The sequence below is a fragment of the Mesocricetus auratus genome, unplaced genomic scaffold (genome assembly GCF_017639785.1).
Source record: "Mesocricetus auratus isolate SY011 unplaced genomic scaffold, BCM_Maur_2.0 Super-Scaffold_100004, whole genome shotgun sequence".
In the NCBI taxonomy this organism is placed as follows: Eukaryota; Metazoa; Chordata; class Mammalia; order Rodentia; family Cricetidae; genus Mesocricetus; species Mesocricetus auratus.
The window spans coordinates 103,299,303-103,317,830 of NW_024429189.1; the positions used below are offsets into that span (position 1 = coordinate 103,299,303).

The following is an 18,528-nucleotide window of genomic DNA, read 5'->3' on the forward strand; positions in this document are numbered from 1 at the left end:
CTTCAATGTTCTTCTGTTTGTCTCTGGATTGAGACCTCACAGACTCTTTTGCAGCTCTCTGTATAAAGTAAGTTCCAAGATGGACACCTACAAAAGTCACCCCAGCCACAAGAAGCCAATTCTTTCTAATCCAACTGGGGTTTTTCATTTCTTCTTTTATTATCAAGTTCAGAATCAAAGGTGTTTCTTTCTATAAGAAATAAAAAATTAAAACAATAATTCCAATGCAGTTTATTGGCAGCAAGTTTAATAATTTTAATACTCTTCTCCGTTTTTAGAAAAAGGATTTTAAATGTCACAAGCATATTGGAAGTCAGAAAGGAAAACCAATGGACTTAATACTCTTTTGCTTCTAGAAAAGAAATGGCACATTATAAAACTAAGGTTTTTTTCACCCTTACTGACTTGCATTCATGGTATTGGAAGGCACTATGTACAATTCCAGGAGAGTGGGTAAACACCACCCAGCTACAAACCCTTTGACCTGCAATAGTGAACTTCCTGAATGATACACTGGCAATAGTGGCACAAATGCTGGAGTAACCAACTACTATAAGATTGGATTTAAACCCACTTCATGAGATAGAGCCTATGCCTGACATTGCCAAAGTGGCAAATAACCTGAGACTAGATAGATACTGAACCTAGAGGAAAACCTAATTATTCTGCTAAAAGATCACGCCAAAGAAATGACTCCAAATGACATTCTGCTATACTCATAAATCGGTATTGTGCTCAACCATCAACAGAGAAGTTTCTTCCTGCAGTAGATGAGAACTAGTAGAAACCCACAACTGGATAATATGCAGAGAACAAGAGACCTCAGAACACTCACTCCTAAACGGGAAATCTTCATTAAACTCCTCCCCCCTCAGGACTCAGGGAACCATGTGGAAGAGAAGGAAAGATTGGAAGAGCCAGAGGTGATGAATGACTTCAAGGAAAGAGTGTCTTATAGACAAAGCAAGACTGGCTTACACATGAACTCACAACAATTGTGGCAGCATCCATAGGTTTGAAACAAATGGGGTCTCAGTGCTAAGATGGGGAAGCAGACATAAACTCCCATTCCTAACCCAGAAGCTATCTCCAATTGACAACTGCTCTCAAAGAAAAAAATAGTTTCTCCTAGAGTTTCATGGAGTATACAAACCACACAGAAGAGCAGGCTCCATGGCCAGCAAATGGCCAACACAAGAACTCATTGGTATTATTGGAAATTTGTCTCATATTGCATTTAAAAAAACTTTATTTGACTTTTTCTTGTATATTATGGCTTCGATTTTGTATTTTTATGTGTTTTGTTATGTAAGTCTCTGCATGTGTGTTTTCTTGTACACTGCTTGCTTATTTTATTCTTTTTTCCTTTTGCCTGTTTTGAGAGAGAAAGCGTCGGAAAGGTGGGGAGGTAAGGAGGATCTGGGAGGTGAGGGAGGGGAAACTGTGATAATATTATATGAAAAAAATTTATTTCCCATTAGGAAAACAAAACAAAAAAACTAAGGCCTTGTTCTCTTAGGTCCTAAAACAGTTTTCTTTTCTTTCTTTCTTTCTTTTTTTTTAAGTTTTTTGATTGCTTTGCTTTGAAACTATGCTTGAACAGGACTTCATTTCAATCCAATTCTGTTTCTGTGAGATTAGTTTTTTTTTTCCTCCCCAAGACAGGGTTTCTCTGTGACGCTTTGGAGCCTGTCCTGGAATTAGCTCTTGTAGACCAGGCTAGTCTTGAATTCACAGAGATCTGACTTCCTGTGCTTCCCAAGTGTTGGGATTAAAGGCTTGTGCCAGCACCACCCAGCTTGTGATGGCTAGTTTTAATTGTTAACCTGACACATTCTAGAATCACTGGGATGGAAACTCAATGAAGGCAATTACTCAATTAGTGGAAGACCTGCACACTGTGGGTGGCACCATTCCCTAAGGAGAGGATTCTAAACTATAAATAGTGAGTAAGCTGAGCACTGGTGTACATTCAGTGACTGTAGATGTGAGATCAGTCACGTCAAGTTTCTGCCACCCTGACTTCCCCACTGTAGAGGACTGCAACTTGAAATTGTGAGTCAAAACCAAAACAGAACAAAAGCCAAAAAACTTTCCCTCCTCAAATTTGTCAGGATATTTAAAGCAACAGGAAAAGAAACTAAGTCAACAGTTGTGAACATTCCTACTGTAGAAACTCATTTAGCACAGTATGCATTTAGTTGAATCAATCAGCAAAACTATGCTTTAAACACTTGATTAAAGTCAGAGTTAACTTTATAGTTTCATCTACTAGCCACTCTTTTCAAATTCCTAGTCAACTAATGCTCTCCAAAATGTTGGTCAATGCCAAAAAGTAAAAAAATAAAAAAAAATAAACCTAAAGAATGCATTCAATGACAAAGAGATTTGCGATCCAACTGCCAATTCTAAGCACCATACAATGTTATCACACACAAGTGGAAAAGCACAAGTGCATTGGTAGTCTATAAGAAAGCAAAGTATATGCCTTTTGAAATCCTGATGCCTTAATAATCACGTATGAGAAATGCAGGTTGTGAATTTTATCTATTGAGGCCTGGTATCATAAAGATGAAGGTTTAGCTAATTGTTAAATTATTATTTTCAGGAATGTGCTAACCACATTTGCCACTTGGAATGAATTCAGCATTAGTAATACTAATCTTGGGTCAGCAAGATGGCCCACAATGCATGAAGCACTTGCCACCAAACTCTGACAACCTGAGTTGAATCCAGCATCCAAATGATGGAAGAGAAGCAACTGATTCCCAAATTGTCTTCTAACCTGTGTGCTGTGGTACATCATCTAACAAATGAATGAATGAATAAAAAAAAGTTTTAAAATAGTGCTAACCTTTAAAATAGTAATAATCTTATTGGTTACTTCATGGTACTTGCCAAGGTAAATCATATCTTCCTGTGGTGGTGTAGGTCAAACTGATCTCAACGATGGAATTGCCTAAGATATGAATCACATTCCTATCTACAAGTATTGTTCAAAACAAAGCAACAATAGAAAATGAAAATAGGCTTTTGTTCTAACTCCTAGTTTACAGAAATGGATGCAATCAGCTAAATCCACAAAGTGGGAGATTTCTAACAAAGTAGATAAGAAGGGGAAATGTAATCCTGTAGAAACAGATATCATTTATCAAATGTGTGCTTGTCTGGATCTAGACTCTAAGAAACCCATTTTGTTGTTGATTTTAAAGACAAATTAAGAAATATGATCAAGGTCTGGTTATTAAGTCGTAGAGAAGAATTCTTGTTAGTTTTCTCAGTGTGGTTAGTACAAATGGTGGTCCCACTGTAGTAGTATAAATGTTTACTATTAATATTAAAGATATACACAGAAAGGTTGCATAAGGGATTTACTTTAAATTCTATCAGTTAAAAGAAAAGGATGAGAAAGAAGGTGCCTAGCTCATGGTAAAGGCACTTCTAATATATGCAAGGGCCTGGTTTCAACCCTTAGCACTGCCCCTAAACCAAGACAGACTCATAATACTGGTATTAACGTGAATTTGGAGGGTTCAGTTCCTACCCTTTGTTTTCTCATAATGTTTGAAGTTTTCTACAAAATAAAAAGTATTAATGGACAGACACGGAACTTTCTGTCATGAGCTTTGCTTATTCAGTATTTAATGTACTCTGAACTTGGCTTTAACTTCCACCTATCCAAAGTCAGTTTAAATTCTCAATTCTTTTTGCTTATCTAGCAGCGTTGGCTTCAGTTTTGTTTGGCTTCCCTTATTTCTATGGAGACAAGGTTGTATTACCACATAGTACAGGGTGGTTTTGACCTTGCAATCTTCCTGCCTTGGTCTCCTAAATTCTGGGATTACAGGTGTGGGCCACCACACCCTGCCCTCTAAAATCATCAATCGCTCACTGGCATCTGTTCACCTACAATTTTTGGAAATACATTCTTTTTTCAGCTTTAGTTACTTCATTTTTAAGGAAGGATGTTGTGTAATATTTTGATCATATTCTGACAATAAAGCTTGCATGGACTCAGAGGGTGGAGCTAGCCACTAGCTGACCAAAATTAACTACTGAGGTTTTGGAGAACCGAGGACAGACAGGCCACAGAAAGTAGTGAAGTGTGGCTGAGAGAGGATCCCGGCCCTTTTTGGATGGAGGAATGAAGAGACAGGAGGTCACTGGGGGCTGCCCTGCCACTTCTCTGATCTTCCAGACTGTTAGCCTGATATCTGACTCCCATTTTTTTATTGATAAAAAATAATTAGATAAAACTCTTCACAAGGATATTTTTTCCTCTTGAAGTCTGACAATATATGGCCTCTAAACTCATCTGACAAAAACTAAAGTTCCACACACACACTCACACATACACTATAAGATAAGAACTTATCTATAAACAGCAAGCATCTACTGTAAATCTAACTTCCTTTTGCTACTCATGAAGTCTTTCTGCATAGGAGTTGTCAAGGGTACTTGCTGCTCCTTTTAGAGGCCCCAAGTTCAGTTCTCAGCACTCATCTTATAACTACAGATCCAGGGGTTCTGTCACCTTCTGGTCTTTGCAGGTGTGTGCTCGCTCCCAATTCCTTTTAAATACAAATTTTATGATATAAACACTATCCTATCCCCAAGGTTATTATTTTAAGTTGTCAAGTTTCTAATATTTTGTCACCCAATTTCTTTATTTTTCTCCTTATGAACATTTAAAAATAAAATCTTGATTCAAAATACATTTTTGTTGCTATTGTTGAAGTAAGGTTTCACTATGCAGCTATGCTGCCCTCAATTCCTGCTTCTCCTGCTCCCCTCAGAATCCAGAGTGCTCAGATTATCGGTAACAATGATCAGCTCTTTTTTTTTTTAATTGTTTTTCAAGACAGGGTTTTCCTGTTTAACAGTCCCGGAACTTGTCTTGTAGACCAGGGTGCCCTCAAACTCACAGAGATCCACCTGCCTCTGCCTCGCCAGTGCTGGGACTAAACGTATGTGCCACTATGTCCATGCAACGATCAGTTTTATAGCAAGCTAGGACAGTGGTCCTTTTCAATGAGTAAAACTGCCTTGAGGTTTCCCTAAAAATACTGATCTTATGCCAGGATTTATAGCACATTTCTCAACTCAAGGTGAAAAAAGATATTAGAAAGAAAATGTGCGGACATGATAGCTCACACAGTTGGGAGGCTGAGACAGGAGGATTGCTCTAAGTTTCAGGTGCAATTGGGGCTTGAGGAAGACAATTATAAAATTGTAAATCTTTACCTGGTATCCTTGGGACCAGTACATTTCATACTTTAGAATTTCTTGGATTGTGTAGATATGTAACGAAAAAGTTAGTACATACCACAACATAGCACTCATAACAAAAGGCATTTCTGCAAAACAGCTAAAGTTTAGGGTTAAGTGGAAGAAATACTTCCAATTGCCCATGTTAGTTAAAATCAAGTTTTGCTGCTAAAGGTGTTTGACAAATGTTTTGCTTTTTAAAACTTTTCAGATTTTGGAATTGTAGATGGGAGGATTATAGACCTGAGCTATATAATCATATCCTCTTGAATTCAGTGATTTCTACTCACAGGAAATTATTTTGAAACTATCAACTTACGTATTTTTGTTTTAAAACAATAACTTTCAATTTAGGATTTTTTCTTGATAGAACACTATAAAATTAAGTGCCCATTACTGGAAAATAACAAATGATTGACCACATTTAATGAAACTTACCTGAAAATTGTAGGCCTGCTACTACTTCTAGGTTTGGCTCTTTGGTTGACTTGCAAGTGCCAGACTATCTGGTTCAGTGGTATCGTCCTTAGGAATCTGGAAGACAGGGCTGCTTTTGATTTTGTACCAGCCCAAATGTATGAATCCAATTAAAGGTACCATAACAATCAGAACTTTGTATTCTCTCCAGAGGTTCTGAAAGCTCATAGTCTGTTGACATCAGGACACCTAAGAAAAGATGACAATTAAAGGAAGAAATGAAAATTAAACCAAACTAAAAACAAATGGTCTGAAATCATGTATATTGCACTTCAATAGAGTGCACTTAAGGGCTAGAGAAATGGCTCAGTGGCTAAGAGTACTTGCTGCTCTTGTAGAAGGCCTGGATTTAGTTCCCAGTGCCTATAAAGCAGCTCACAACCACCTGTAACTTCAATTTGATAGGATCCAGCATTCAGGTCTCTGCTGGCTCTGAGCACACATGAAGTACAGACACACAACTTCTAATACACACACTAGAAAAACTGACTATGAAGCCATTTCTCAGAAGTTAAGAATGAGCTCCTGCTGGAGCCAGGTCTGGAGGCAGAGGCAGGTGGATCTCTGTGAGTATGAGACCAGCCTGCTGTACAAAGTGAGTTCTAGGATGGCCAGGACTACAGTGAGACCCCCCCGCGCAAAAAAAAAAAAAAAAAAAAGCCTAGATTTTCCAGAATGTGATGAAGATGAACTCCTCAAATGTTCTGAGTCTGCCATGGTTTCTAGAGGTTGACAATGGTCTCCAAAATCAGAGAACAGGTGTCTGCATCATTCATTCAGTTTAGATTAGTTACATTAACTTTAGCTTGTTCTTACTACAGAACAGCAAGGCTGAATAAACAGACATACCTCTACCTTGTTATAATATATGCATAACTATACCTAAGGGCCACAAAAGGACAACAATGAGGTACATACTTCAGACTACAAGTATTTTAAAATTTATTTCATTTCTATCTATGATGGCAACTACCCTCTTTTTACTTCTGAAAAAAAAAAAACTCCCAAACACTTGGCTTCTAGATATCAGATGGTTATTTTCCACTAACAATTTGAAGACAGTTTTTGTTTTTTTAAAAACAAAAAACAAAACAAAACAAAACAACAACAACAAAAAAGCACAGGATATTTGTATTTTGCCTGTGAGGTTTCCTTGGCGCCATCTGCTGGTGCTTTAGGAACAGTGTAAGGAGTTCATTCTGTTTAAAGTAAACAAAAAACAACACTTGCACAAAATGCAACATAATCATGAAGAAAATATCAATTAGAATGTCAGATTTTGCTGAAAAGACCTTGTGTTTAGCATGTTTGATACTTATTCATGCCTTTAAAGAAATGCTGATGTTGGATATTTGTGAATTCCTTATTTCTGAATTCCAATCATTGAATAGTTCTTTAAAACATTTAGTCCTTGCAAAAATATTCTTGTTACTTTATTAGTTTAAACAACCGTGCAAGCTTGGTCCTCAGTGTAGGCACCAGGCACAACTGAAAAAGAGGCTAGAAGAAAGAATTTTGAAAGTTTTCCTTATAAGAAATGACCTTTGGGGATTAAGGGTGGGGGGATGTGGGGCTGGTGGGAGGGCGTGGGAGGAGAGGAGAGAGAGGGAGCAGGGATTGCCATGTGAAGCAACCCTGTTTCTAATTTAAATTTAAAAATAAAAAAAGACAAAAAAAAAAAAAGAAAAGACCTTTGAGAGAGTTATGTTTAAATTGCCTTAATCATTATTCAACATATACATGTTCAAAACACCACATGATGCCTTATGTGTAGTTTTAAAGAAAATGAATGCATATTGTGTTCATGCCTAACCTGTCCAGCATGATAAGAAAACAAAGATTTGCCTTTTCCGAACATTTTCTAGATTTATCTCCTAAAATGGCACCAATTTTGTTAGACTTTTCTAGTCTTATAAACACATTCACACACAAAAACAAACAAACAAACAAACAAACAAAAAAAGTCAACTCCTGATGAACCAATGGTTCACAAGTGAGTTCTACAGTTTCCACTCTGTATAATCCAACTTTACTGTTCAAGGACAGCTTGATCAACATCTAATTCCAGAAATGTATCTGTTGTTAGCAAATGTTAAAATCTCATGCTCTTGGCTATTCTTCACCGTTTACTGTTAGTTCAGTACATTTATAATTAAAATCCAACAATACTGAAACCCTTACAAAACGTGTATGAGGGTGTCATTAACTGTGGACTCCAAAATACAAGTGATTAGTGGCTGAGAGGTGACAGCCTACTGGCAGTCTGTGATTCATCAGAAAAGATAATGTGGTTTAGAGATGTTTCAGAGGTCTCCCATGTACTTTCACTGGTTTTCCTAATTATCATTGATATTATTATACCCGAATTATAATTATTCTGATTAACATCTGACCTTGGTACTGGTGTGGGGAGAGGGACTGGAAATCATGCATATTGTTGTAGATCAAATGTCCAGTTTCTTGGTTCTCAGTGTGACAGTAAAGATTTTTATTTGCCCCAATCTGCTATAAATTTTCAAAGGGCCAATTTCTACCCTTCATCATTTTTGAGATTTTTATTTTACTCTACCTTTGTTTCTGCAAATAATATATTGGCTAGAGGGTAATAGTGATGACATATTAATACCCTCAAATTCTTGTCCACACTGTAAAAATGTACTCATCCCAGCTCTCATCTTAACCTTCCCTACTATCTAAAATAAGGAAACAGCTACCTATGGTCCAGTCTCATTTGTCACCATGCTGTCAACTCTAACACCACTGGCCCCCTTCCTTCTGTCTTCAACCTACCACTTTTGAAGGTCTTCTTCCTCTGTAAAGAATCAAAGCCTATAATCTCAGGACTGGGAATTACAAGAGAATCATTGAGAAGACAGCATTGTTCAAGGTCATCCATCTTTCAGCTTAACAGTAAATAGCCTGGGCTATATGAAACTCTATCTCAAACTAACTAAAACAAACAAAATCAAACAAATCTAATTACAAAACAACAGAACAAACTCCTCTTTCCTGACTGCTGTTATGCCTGAATTAGGCTGGGGGAGGGGGTGTATGGAGGGAAGGATGACTCATTAGCTAAGAGCTCTTGAAGAGAATTGAACTTGGTTTCCAGCACCCTCATCAGGTGGCTCATAAGTACCTGTATATAACTCTAGTTCTGGGTGATCGGACAACACCTTCAGGCCTCTGAGAGCACATGCACTCATTGCGCATATACCTATATACATAACTAAAATCAAAAAAAGATTAAAAGTATCTTATACTAAGCTCGTCAATTCAGACATCTGGCTATAATGTATTTTGCCCTTTCCCTCACTCTTAAAAGCCAGTTGCCACATCCTGTCATTCCATCCTGCCTCCCCCTAAACATAGTCCAGAAACTTATGACCCCTAAATGACTTTTCTTTTTCTGAGGTCTCATCAGCAGCAACACTAGTCATCACCTGGGCTGCCCTGACCACTGAAGCGGAAACTTCAGGGTATTGTCCAGAAACACTTATTACAATTCCCAGGAAGTCCTAAAGCTGTAGTTTGAGAGCTACTGTTTAAGTGACCTCCAAAAGCCTCTGAATTCCAACTTACAAAGAGAAATGAGAAGCCAAGTTTCTGTTTGCCTGGAAGACTTCAGTTACCCCTTTGACTATAGGGTGAAAGTTCAATCTCTTAGAACACAGAGACCAAGATTTAGTTTCTACCAACTAGTTTTCATAGACTAGAGCAAATCAGGTTAATAAGAATGCATCATAAGGCAGTGACTTTTAGGGAATGAATGAGTTGTGGAATCCTGCCTGGGCTTCAGATCTTTCCTGAATCCTCTTTAACTACACCGGCTGAGCTGAGCCACTTCTCCCCATCACTGGCAAAAGAGTAATCGTGGCTTACATAATAAGTAACTGTGGTGCAGTTAACATACCCGAAGCAGCCTGGATTCAGTAGAGGAAACTATTAGTATTATTTGGTCATCTGAAAAGGGAGGATGCCGCCTCCCCTTCCCTGAGACAGGGTCATATATATTTTAGGCTGGTCTCCAATTCATATATGTTAGACAAAAAATAAAACTATCCAGATTCTCAAGAAACAGATTTTGTAGTTTTGGGGGCTCTTCCTTGTGGGGTATCTGTGTGTCTATAGTCAGAATATAAGATGTTACAAGCTAACAGTCGAGTGTGTAAGTCAGGTAAGCTGTGAAGGAAATAAGAAAACTTTTGAAGCACAGAAAAGCAGCAAACACAGAGTACATATCATGTATTTTTAAAATAAAGTTATAATTACCAAGTAATTAGATGTGAGAGTTCTGATACCTGATCTGCACTTTTAGAAATGTTGGACAAGAACAAAAGCTTTGAACAAGCATGAGAATCAACTTTAGCCTTCATTATAAACTAGTTATCAACTTGGGAAAACTGGTTCCTGCCTCAATCTCATAGTCTATCACATTATAAAAATTATTATACATGTTTATAACACTATAGTTTGAGCTCAATACATTATAGCTATTACTGGTACTTATGCCTGGCTTCTAATATACAAAAGTAGGCCCCTCCAGAAACTTCTGCTCAAGCAATGTGATTATACATCTAATCTTCTGGCTATAATTTACAAAGTTAGGAAAATAATGTATTGATTCAAATGTCTCTAGTGTTCATGTCAATTTTCACTTGAGGTATGCGTGGAGTTACTTTTATTCAAACGCTTGCTGACACATACTGGCAATATTGTTAGACTAGGAAAACGACCAAGGTGAATAAGGAATGGTGCTTGGCATCTAAACCAAGACCAAATTTAAAAGGTGGTGATCTTAATAACCCATGGTTAAACACTGTATAGGAGCAAAAACAAAAGAATTGATTCAATAGCAGGCTTTCTTTTGGGCTACCAACCAGCTCCCAAATCATGACACAGAGACTTCTTAGTTGTGACTGTTCGGCCTTAGCTTATGCTAATCTCACTAGGTCTTATAACTTAAACTAACCCGTTTCTCTTCATTTATGTTTTGCTTTCGGCTTTTTACCTTTCATTCTGTAAGGTCTACTCCCCTTACTTATTCTCTCTGCCCACCAGCCCCACCTATCCCTCTACTGCCTAGCTATTGGCCGTTCAGCTTTCTATTAGACCAACCAGGTACCTAGGCAGGCAAGATAAAACAGCAACACAGCTTTACATAGTGAAAGTAATATCATAAACAAATGTAACACATCTATACATAGTTAAAGTAAGATCATAAACAAATGTAACACATCTATACATAGTTAAATAGTCTACAACACAAATCTATTCAGTTTTCAAAATCATACTTCTCTATTTCCTCTGAATTAATTCCAATGTTGTTTAGCGAATATTCACAATTAGTTCACAGCCACTTACACAGAGAACACGGCAGCCACTTGTTTAGTTCCTCTACTTTATTCTCATTGTAGAACAGAGACTAGAGAATCTTACTTTCTTAGTCTCACAGGGTGGCTCATTATGATAGGAAATGAGAAGGGCCAACGTTCTATTTACTAGCAGAGGGCATTTTTGTATTCTATAGTACAGAATCTCCAACCACTATTAATAGCATAACACATACAAATCAGAAAACAACAATAATGGATAACCTTCAGGCCACTTCACATAAAAACTAATGTTAGTGGTTGTTTGTTTGGAGTTACCACACCAAGCCAGGTGATGCTTGGTAGAGTACACAGTTGATCTCAATAGACACCAGTAGACTCTGTTCCATAAAATGCCTGGGTCTAGATGTCCAGACAATGAGGGAAAAGTGCAAGGGGTGACGAGAGGTCCAAAGCTCTCAGACACTGGCTGACCACCTGGCCAGAGGAAAGACTGAGCCCAGAATGACAACTGCCTTTGTGCTCGTTTTAAGAGTTTAGGCCCTTTATTTCCTCAGGGTCTCAATGCCCTGCTTCCTCAAATTGCCATCAACTCTAAATAAAGTGTACCTTTTTTTTTTTTTTTTTTTTTTTGGTTTTTCGAGACAGGGTTTCTCTGTGGCTTTGGAGGCTGTCCTGGAACTCGCTCTGTAGACCAGGCTGGCCTCGAACCCACAGAGATCCGCCTGCCTCTGCCTCCCGAGTGCTGGGATTAAAGGTGTGCGCCACCAACGCCCGGCAATAAAGTATACCTTAAAGATTCAATTTCTGAGCCCGGTCATGGTGGTGCACACCTTTAGTACCAGCATCCTGGAGGCAGGGGTGGGAGGATGTCTCTGAGTTTGAGGCCAGCATGGTCTATAGAGTTCCAGGAGAGACAGGGCTACAAAGGAACCCTGTCTCAAAAACCAAAACCAAAACCAAGAAACAGTCAATTTCTGGTTCTTGTGGTATTATGTGCCCAGCATTTCATTCACAATTCCTGAGCTTCAGCTTCCCTTTCGGGTGTTCCTCACCTACAGAGCCGTGCTCTGGTACTCAATCTAAAACTTTTATTCCCTCTCCACGTCATTATTTTCTAGGACTTATTATTAGACTACAAGTTCCAGGCGGGAAGAACCCTGCCAGTCTAGATCACTGACGTACGAAATAGTGTTACACACATACTGTGTGACAACGAGAAAGTAGATGATGTTCATCAAAAAACTTTCCTCCTAGGAAACATCAAAAGATGATCCAGAAAGATGAACACCATCCATCTCTCGGGCTCTCCTCATGTCGGGTGTGCTTGGCTCTCCACTACACAGACAAAAGCCGGAGCTCTGTTTCTGCTTTCTCAAAGTTGACGTGACCATGCTGCCAGGGGTCTATGCGCCATGCTCCAGTCTGGCGTTTCAGGGATGCCCCCACGGCCCGCCAGCCCCCGGCGTACTGGCACTCTCCAGAGAAAGAGTGAGAGAGTTCCGGGTTGCAGGTGGAAAGCGACAGCGCAGGTGACGCCGACTACCTCCCAGGGAAACTTCCCCATCCCGTTCACCGCGCAGGTGGCTTTAGGAAGCCTCATTCCAACTCTACCTGGTACCGGACACTCCCGGCCACCCACACTCGCAGGGCCATCAGATAGTCGTGTCCTGAAACCACTTTCAAAGCCGGCCTTGTGGCCTCTCCGGTAGACAGCTGCCTCCGTATCCCCGCCCCCAAATACCCTTGGCCGAGGCCACCGGCGACCTTCGCGTGTGGGGACGCAGGGGGACCGCAAGCTGGCTTCTCCACTGGCGTCTCGGACGCTCTCACCTGTCCACCAGCAGCTGCACCTCGCGGCCAGGCCGCCGTCGCCGCCACGGGAGCCCAGAAATCAAGCTAGCACAGGGACCACGCTGAGCAGTCCACAACCTTTGCCCAGGGAGGCAGGAAGACGCATGCGCAGCTCCGCGCGCCCCGCCCTCCCTCCCGGCATTTGCTGGTAGCTCCCGCTACTGAGAACGTCGTTGTCACCCAGGTGTCTTCTGGCTTTGCAAACTGAAAACGTTTAAAAACGCATCCCAACATCAAGAAGGCGACAGAATTTGCGACCTTCTGCCCTCTTGATAGGTATTTCTGGAATGAATGGAGAAGTCACCATTCTTGGCGGCTTTTCGGTCCCTGGCCAATCACAAAGCGCCGGGCTTTGTCACTCAGCTCTCAATTCCCGCCTCTCTCCGGATGCCTAAAACTAAAGAAAGTGGCTCCGCCCTACCGCCCAGGGAGGAGGGGGAGGAGGAGGAGGAGGAGGAGGAGGAGGAGGAGGAGGAGGAGGAGGAGGAGGAGGAGGAGGAGGAGGAGGAGGAGGAGGAGGAGGTGGTGGTGGTCGGAGAGCGGGCATGCGCAGTCAGAGCACGACGCCGGGCAGGAAACTTCCGCCCAGTCTCGGTGCGGCGTTAGGCAGAAGTCGGGAGTCTCCGACTCGGTGCCGGAACTGATTGCTTAATTTCCTTGTTCTTGCTATTCTTTTTTACGGCTTCAGAGATTAGTCTTTTGTTCTCTCAGACCGCCGGAAATATTATGAAGTTACGTTGAAGCTTACTTTAAATTAGCTTCTTCTGGCATTGTGATGGCCACCTTCATTTTTTTCAATTTACCTTTTAATCTTCATCAGAAGTGTTTTCCACACCTGCCCTAGTAGTTTTGTGAACCATCGAAACACTACGGGCTTTTTTTCCGTGTCCATCACAACATACCGAATTACAATGGTTCGTTATCTGCCAATCGTATTCATGGTATTCCCAACCTCCACACGGCCCGCTCCAGACACCATTTTTATTTTTGTCTCTTTGCGATCAGGAACGGGAGCCATTTTTCGTTTGGGCAGATCCTTCGGGCTATTCCGATGCCTCACCTAGCGTTTTGCCGCCATCTTAGGTCCTGGCAATGGCTTCCAGCCCCTGTGAAGCCGGTTACGTCATCTTGTGTTTGGGCGGTAGTTGTTGCATTCTCAAACGCGCGGGGCTACACTGGGAAAGAGGAAGTGAGCCAAAGCCTCTGAGGCTTTGCCAGCAGTCTTTTTGGCGTGAGTTTCCACATTCTGGTTCTAGTCCACCAGTGACCCTGGACAGTAATAAAACATAAAAAGCCCGAGCCCACCTCCCGCCACCTGCATAGGTAAGAGCATGATACTTCTGGCATCTTAGCTGTTCGCTCAGCTGGACCCAACTGTTGGCCAATCTTCTGTACCACCACGTGCAGAAGTGGTTTTGAATTTTGAGACTTTCCACAATCTTTCTCTTAGGCATTTCTCCTCTCTCCATCATTTTTGAAAACACTCTGAGAGCTGAAAAATTGTTAAACATCAGGGAGCAGGAAGACTTGAGAGTTAAAATGAAAATAATGTTGAGGGACTTTCTCCCAAGTTGAAAGCTAGCCAAATGGACAGGACAGGAATTTGTATCAAATTATGGCTGTCTACATCCATATATGTAAATGTAGCCCTCGGAGATTTTTTTATTGTTGTTGTTTTTCAAGACAGGGATTCTCTGTGTAACAGTTCTTACTTTCCTGGAACTTGCTTTGTAGATCATGCTGGCCTCAATCTAACTCAAAGACATTCCCCTGCCTCTGCTTCCCGAGTCCTGGGTTTACAGGCCTTTGCCACTGCTGTCTTACATTCTCAGAGAATTTTAAGATGTGATGCAGGTTGTGTTCGTTCGTTCATTCATTCACTTAGTGCTTTTGTTAAATACTTAACTAGCTTTATGCTATAAAATATCAAAAAAAGTTAAAAACAAACAAAACAAAACAAAAAACCCACTACTGAACCCTTTCTTGGGGCTCTCATTCGGTTTCTTTGCCAAGTATCAAGCTGGGAACAGGAACACTGATCTATGGTTCTTGGCACCTATTTCCTAGGTACTGTATATAACCATAATTGTCAGCCAATTAGCTCGTATTCGAGTTATTATGACCTTGTTGCTCAGTGTAGTCATCTACCAGTTGGGTCAGTATCATCCGGAGTTTACGTTGAATGATTAGAAGTTGCATTTGGGCACAGTATGATGTTGACTTGGAAACTCTGGGCTATGGCTTACTGTAGCTTTTTGTAGTCCCCGGCTTTCTTCTGTGTCTTCCTTTAATGAGAAATCAAAATCAGGAGTTCTCAAACTTGGCTGCCCATGACAGTCACCTAGGAAGCTTCTAAACCAGACTTCATACTAGTTACACACAGAAATCCAGACTCTGGGAGGGATTGAGGTGCTATTAGGGTATTTAATAGCACAGAGAATGATGTTTATGCTTTTCATGCTGTTATGGGTAAGATTGTTTTTTCCCCTCCCTGGTGACTTTACTTCAAATACTTAGGATTTTTAAAACAGTGAGGAATACTACATTGGTCGTGTGTTGAACCAGCTTCCCAGTAATTGGTTACTTTACCAGTTCCCCAGTAATTGGTTACTTTGCTGTCTTTTTTCCTCAATGTATTAAGTGGGAAAGAAGAATGAAAGTCACTTTACGTTTTAGTGAGTGTCACATGAATGTTTCCATTGTGGTTATGCGTGCTTTATAACTGTGAAGGAAATCATTATTGCACAGCAGTATTGATTGTTTGCAGTTTTACATGCTGGATGGTATGTTGAGGGCGGTGATAGTGTAGGTGGTTAAGAAGATCAGCTCTGAAATTGTCCTGGCTTCACACCCCACCTCTTTCACTTACCAGTTCCAAGCTCTAGAATCTGTTAGATTTTACCTACGCTTGTGCTTTAGTTTTTAACTTGTAAGGTAGGACTTATGTCAGAGTTAGAAAAGTTAGCATCAGAAACATGCTTTTAAAAAGTACCTGGCATGGGCTGGAGAGATGGCTGAGGAGTTAGTTCAGAGCTGTGTTCTGTTCTAGAGAACTTGAGTTTAGTTCTCAGGGCATGTGTCCTGCACTTAACAATTGTCTGTAACTCCAGCTTCTTGGAGGAATCCAAGGTGTCTGACCTCTATGGGTGTCCACCCTCACCTAATGATATCCACACACAGGCATACACCTAGACACATAACTAAAAATAATAAAAAAAATTTAAAATAGTGCCTGGCACATAGTAACAGCTATGAAAATATTAACTTTAGCTGTTTTTTAAAATTATAATTAAATCTTTGGACTATTAAGATTTTGTTTATGTATTCCAGTGACTGAAATTCTTTGACTTTCCACTGTGTTCATCTATTTGAAAAAGAGGGTGGTCTAAATACATTATCCCAGGCCAGGAAGATGATTTTTAAATCAAAATATCTTTAAACATAGCCTTACTGAAATAAAATTGTGATACAAGTAGCAACATCTATTTAAAGTATGCAATGTGGTATGTTTTCTATATATACACTGGTGAGACATCACAATCAGATAACATAATTTTCTGTATAATTCACCAGTTGATAACCATTTGAATTTTTGTTTTCAGTGTGCTCAATTTCACGTAGCTTTGTTCTCCAGCTTATTTAAATTGAAAAAAAAAAGAATAACAACAACAAAAACCACTAGTTACTTAGCGCCTTCTATATACAGCAAAACCAGAAGAGGACAGTGGTGAAATATCTTGTGTTGTTATTTTACCTTTTATAGTTTATGCCTTAATTTCTTATGAACGAAATATGACTTTTTACTATTTATTTATTTATTTTTCGAGACAGGATTTCTCTGTGACTTTGGAGGCTGTCCTGGAACTACCTCTTGTAGACCAGGCTGGTCTTGAACTCACAGAGATCCGCCTGCCTCTGCCTCCCGAGTGCCGGGATTAAAGGCGTGCGCCACTACTGCCTGGCGAAATACGACATTTTAAAAACCCAAAATGCAGTGCTGAAAATGTAGCCTAACATGCATGTGTCCTGGGTCCACCATGAAACTCTGTGTTTAAAAAAAAACAATTCAGTTCTCAGGTTTGAACCTTTCTCTTGCTAGGCAGATGCTCTATCCCTGAGCTACAATCAAAGCTACTCGTCTCCTGAACTTTAGTTTTGAAACAGAGTCTTGCTAAGTTGCCTAATTGAACTTACAATTCCTCTCTGTCAGTCTCTGGAGTAGCTAGGATCACAGGCTTTGCCCACGTGGATTATTTATTTTAATAATTTTTAAATTGTGTGTATACATGTGTGTCTCTTCGCAGGTATGTGTATGTGAGTACAGGAGAGGGTGTTGGATCTCCTGCAGCCAGAGTTACACATGGTTGTGAGTTGCCTAACATAGGTGTTGACATGGCACCTACTGACTTATGTACAATGCAAGAGCAATAAGAACTCTGACGGCTGAGCCATCTCTCCAGCCCTGGGATTGTTATCTATATACATATGTCTAGTCATTTAATCTGACTTAAATCTTTAAAGGTTACTGTGAATATATTACTTTAGGGATCGTGGACAATAATCCATGTACGTTAGAGACACATGAGATAGCCAAGTAGAGATTTGTAAAGCCAAGCCAGAGACATCCCAGAGCTCCCATTTGTCAGAAGATAGAGAATATTACTTATATATTAAGGTTAGCGTTTCTGTTATAGAAAAATGATCCATTGGTTGTTTTTACTGGTACTTACATATTATGTTAGAATAAGTCAAAGCTTGCTTAAAATTCAATTGATATATGTTACTATAGGGGTAATACAAAATACAGCTGTTAAAATATCTTGGATATGAAAGTTACTTTATGCCACTGGTTTGATTTATTCTCTAGGAAAGATTGATGTTTTATAATTGGCATGTCATAAAAAGCAAATCTGTCTTGGTTCAGTTTCCTGAGTTTTGACTTGTGCACAGTTGTATAACCACCACTGAAATTGGGATGTGGAGCATGTATATCTATCATCAACTTCTGTCTCTACTCACAAGCTCCCACTCAGTTTCTCCAGTTATCCCTTATGTCCTTCAACCCTTAGCAACTAGTGAAACAATGATATATTCTCCCATGATACAGTTTTTTGCACTAAAAGGTTAGATTTTGAGAAGAGTGTATTAATGATAATCAGAATGCCTTTTCTTTTGTTGGTTTGATTTTTTTCAATGGAGATGATTGGGAAATAGCAATTATCCGAGTAGGTTTGTTATAAAGTAAATTGCATGGTGTCTGCTTGTACGTTCATGTGTATATTTAAGACTAATCACCCACAAAGATTCAGGCATGGAGCGAAGTAATGAAATAAACGACCCCAGGGCCCAATGGTTATCCTGTTTCATGGAGAAGAGAACCAGAGACACAGAGGAATTGAATAGGCTCAGGCTATGTGAAAAGGCAGAGTTGAGAGTCTGAAGACCCGATTAGACTGCATGAAGATGTCTGTGTGTGCTTCTGATAAGGAGTCACATGATAACTAGATGTTGACTGTCAGCCAAGCATCCTATGCAGGGTTGGCTGAGCTGAAGACTCAGCAGGAAGGGGTGACATAGGTCTTGAGTCATGATTGGT

The 18,528-nt window shown here is 40.0% G+C and overlaps 1 protein-coding gene across 3 annotated transcripts in view; it reads left to right on the forward strand.

Annotated features, from left to right (window-relative positions):
* Positions 1-13,077: 13,077 nt before the first annotated feature.
* Positions 13,078-18,528, forward strand: part of LOC101831473 (SLX4 interacting protein) — a 169,830-nt gene continuing 164,379 nt past the window's right edge. Inside the window, exon 1 of one of the 3 annotated variants that reach the window (XM_040746376.1) lies at positions 13,078-13,208. The gene's annotated coding sequence lies outside the window, so the exon portion shown is untranslated. Of the gene's footprint in view, positions 13,209-13,544; positions 14,256-18,528 lie in introns of those variants that run through there. The other 2 variants (XM_021226381.2, XM_013112351.3) reach the window with 2 other exon arrangements.